This window comes from Podarcis melisellensis (assembly GCF_964234715.1).
Source record: "Podarcis melisellensis genome assembly, chromosome: 8".
Classification (NCBI taxonomy): Eukaryota; Metazoa; Chordata; class Lepidosauria; order Squamata; family Lacertidae; genus Podarcis; species Podarcis melisellensis.
The window spans coordinates 77,686,381-77,690,600 of NC_138540.1; the positions used below are offsets into that span (position 1 = coordinate 77,686,381).

The following is a 4,220-nucleotide window of genomic DNA, read 5'->3' on the forward strand; positions in this document are numbered from 1 at the left end:
ATACGGTTTTTATTTTATCTTTTATGAATTATTACTGGAAAATATTTTGATATTTTCCCTTTTATGATATAGCCATGATATAAACAGCACCTAATTTTAGAAAGCCAAACTGAATAATACTTTCCATATTGTTAGTTGGAAAAGGTCCTGATTCAGGCATCAAAGAAAATTGGAACCATTACAATTAATGAGCCTTAGGAGCAACGGATCTGCATATTTCTTCCAGATCTAGATATTTCTTTCACATTCTTTTTCATAGGGAAATCCCAAGTGCAACTTTCAAATAGATGCTCGTCATCCCGCTATTGCTTCTCAGGTGATTACAGCTTCACTGCAGGGAATGGTAAATTCTTTCAGACAAAGAAGCACTGCTGCAACACTGACCTGTGCAACAATGCAACTCTCAGCCGTAAGTTTCTGAAGCATTTTAGAATGCTTAGCATGTCAGGGTTGTGCACTGGATTTGGACAAGGCTAGTATTCTTAGTCAATTAGCAGTACTCAGAGGCACTGTGCCTTACTCAAATGGGTTGAGACAGCCCCAGATGGCTACAGGTTGGGTTGAGCAGTACAGGACTATTAGGGCCTCTCAAGGGGTGGAGATGGAGAGGAAAGCATGAGGAACAACTGTGAAAAAGAGGGACCTTCTGGGAGGCTACATCTCTCTGCCTGAGAAGGGATGGGTTGCCTTTCCAACTAGGCCTCTCCTTCTTCCTGCCCCTCAAAACAGCACCATGTAGGATCAAAACCTCCTCTTGATAGGTGGGAGGATCTGATCCTGCACAGTGCCAGTGCCCCTTGTCCCAGTAATGTTTTTGCTGGATGTTAAGATATTGTTACACACTGTCCCTATATCCAAGTGATTTGAGATTCCAGAGGTACCTGGCATGCTTTAACCCAGGGTATGTGTTTCCTGTGGGACCATAATGCACAACAGACCCTGTGATGTCATTATGATTTATGGTTTATTTATAAATATATACAACCTGAGGCTTAAAATGAAGACATCCACCAGAAGATGTCCTGCCCCTCTCATAGGCACAGCAGCATCCTCACCTTGGCAGCTTTCTTTTCTTGAGAACGGTCACATTGCACTTGTTCTAGATTTGCTAAACTAATTCTGGTCATATTATTACACATGGAGAAGCCTCCATTCCTTTGATGTGTTGCTTTGTTAATCTGTTAATGACCCACTTTCCCCAAATGGTCACCTCAGAAGTAGATTGGTTCAGAGATAAATCATGTTAATTTCCTAAGATTAAGAGGTGTCTAAAGAGACACAGTTTAAGAATTTTGCCCAGATTATTTAACCCAGTGGATGAGTAAAAACAACAACAATAACAACAAAACTGGTCGAAGAATACAAAGTTCAAGACACCTTTATAACACTCCCTATGCATGTTTAGCCTGTGAACGATCTATTTCAACCAATATAATTGGATATCTAAGGTCATGAACAGCTCATAATTAATTTATGGTCCCTTCAAGTTAACTTTCAATTGAATATTCCAAAAATGAAGCTTACAATCCACCTATCTTATTCAGGTGTCCTCCTAAATCACCCTTGAGCTGGTTCTGGTTGGTTTTTTAATTGGGAAAATAAGGACTATCTAAGCTGGGAGTTATGAGAGTGCATAAGATAAGTCCCTATCTTAGAGTGTTCTCTTAAATTTATTTGTTTTATTTATTGACTTTATATACCACCCTATACCTGGGGTCTCAGGATGGTTCACAGAAACTCATGGATAGCTCATTGTTAAAGAGCAGGAGAGAGTGAGAATCTCCGTACAAAAAATGGAGACTAAGAGCCTATATTTTCAGAGAGGTTACACCATAATAGATGGCATGAAAACCTTCAGGGAGATTGAGAAGGAAAAGAAAGTTCACAGTGCCCCACCTCAAATTTGGTAAACGTCATTCATCTCAGACACCAGTGGTGACTTTGTCCTATGGTGAGCCCTGAATGCAGATTATGCCTTGATCATATTTATTCAAGAGTACTTGCAGCTCCCCCACCAAAACTGTAAGGCCCTAGGGTTCTTTTCAAAAATATAACATACAGATACAAAGACAAAGTGGTTAACATGCTCACTATACTTTGGATTTTGGCAGTTCCTGATCGCAACATGCTGGCTGAAAATGGTCTGCAGTGCCCATCCTGCTTCTCCAAAGGAGAGGAAAAGTGTGAAAGTGAGAAGACCATCAACTGTCTTGAGAATGAGACCCAGTGTGTTGATTTTCAAGGAACTCTTAATATAGGTAACATTGCTACTCAGACAGGGGAGAAAGGCCGACTCATTGGCTGGGTCATGCAGATTCCCTCCTGCTCTCCCTTACATCCTCTTCCTTTCCCTTTCATGTTGCTGGAAAAGTGAGAGGAATTTCATCTCTCAATGGCACCACTCTGCACCCTTCCTCAGTGGTTGTTAGAATAACTCAGACCATAACTGCAAGGATATATAGTTGTGCATCAGAATTTCCACTCTCTTCTGACTGCACCTTGTTTTCCACACCGCTAGCATTCTTTTGAGGCTGCATCACACTGAGTGTTGTTTCCAAATCTTGCTGTGTGGCCACAGCATGTGGCTTTAAATATGTCCTGGAGATGGCAGGGATAGAATTCCTCCCATTTTATTGCAACTCACTTCCCCACAAGAATTTGATTTGCTTAATCTAGTTAATTAGGCCTATTCTCTGATCCACTAATTTCATTCTATTTTATAAATATAACCTGTTTATTAATAATCTTTGTGTCTTGAGACTCTTTTGGGTATGATGACAATGTTCATTTACATCCGAGATATTTTTTTACCTGAACTTCTGATGTTGAAAATTTTGTATATTCATATTCTGAAGAAATTATGAATTTTTTCTGATTTCTTAAATATATACTGTTTAAAACTAACTTATTAAAATTCTCATTTACCATCACAAGCACAATCTCCAATTCCTGGATAAAGGACTAATGTCAACATTTCTCCACCCCCCCCCAAGCTCTCTTTCTGCAGCACCACGATTTCACTTTCCAAGGTTGTGGAACAACAGATTTTTGTGCCATCCAGAGAAATGAAAGAAGATTAATCAGAATTGGGAGCTTTATCCTTCTTGTTAAGCAAATAAACTGTTATAATGCTTCACGAATCTCACACCAGCTTGAACATGAAGGGTGAATAGGACAGTATAGACCTCCTCCTTGTTTATTCCAAAATCCATAGCAATGAGAGGGAATTGGAGTCCTAGTGGTGAAATCCAGGACTCAGGATCTCTGGTTCTTACTTTTTTATTTTATTTTGGTGGTGGAAAAGGAAAGCAAGTGGCACAGAAAAAGGGGTTAAAATTACCAGTTTGCATTTCTTGATGTAAAAAATATTGATCTGGTGACATCTTTCCTATTCTGATAAATTGAAGAGGGCTCTGGAAGCTTCTTTGTGTGAAAGAAACAAGCAGAAGGTTCCCTCAGAGAAGCTTAGTACAGCTGGGTTAAACTCGTTCTGTTATCTCTTCTTCAAGCTCATACTGACTATAGTAAGAGGCCAGAAGGAACCTGGGTTTCACTTTCACTTTCTATCTCTCTTCCGTGCCCCGCAAGACGAACGCCTCGCAAGACGAAAAACCCGCTAGACGAAAGGGTTTTCCGTTTTGGAGGCGCTTCGCAAAATGAATTTCCCTATGGGCTTGCTTCGCAAGAAGAAAGCCCATAGGGAAATCTCCGGGGACCTCTTTTAAATGCTAGCGGTGGGGAGCAAAGCCTTTCCCCCCCTTCAGCCTTCAGAAGAGGTCCAGGAAGGCCGGCGGGGGCTGAAAGGCTTTGCTCCCCACCGCCAGCATTTTAAAAGCTGTCCGGGATAGCAGGGAAGCGCTTCCCGCTATCCCGGATGGCTTTTGAAGGCAGGCGGGGGGGAGCAAAGACTTTTGCCCCCCGCCCGCCTTCAGAAGAGGTATTATTATTAAAAACAAAAAAAAGCAGAAGAGGTCCTGGACCTCTTCTGAAGGCGGGGGGGGGGCAAAAGTCTTTGCTCCCCCCCCGCCTGCCTTCAAAAGCCATCCGGGAGCATTTTAACATCGCCCCGGGACAGTTTCTCCGCTCTCCCGGAAAAGCAGGCGGGGGGGGGGAAAGCAAAGACTTTTGCCCCCCGCCGGCCTTCAGAAGAGGTCGGGGGACAGACTGTCCCCGGACCTGGTCTGAAGGCGGTTTCCATAGGAACGCATTAATTGATTTTT

The 4,220-nt window shown here is 42.2% G+C and overlaps 1 long non-coding RNA gene across 1 annotated transcript; it reads left to right on the forward strand.

Annotated features, from left to right (window-relative positions):
- The first annotated feature begins 290 nt into the window (after nt 1-290).
- LOC309376280 lies at nt 291-3,090 on the forward strand. Its single transcript, XR_014171148.1, has 3 exons — nt 291-409; nt 2,112-2,258; nt 2,994-3,090. It is a non-coding gene; the product is annotated as an uncharacterized lncRNA (long non-coding RNA).
- Nucleotides 3,091-4,220: the final 1,130 nt, after the last annotated feature.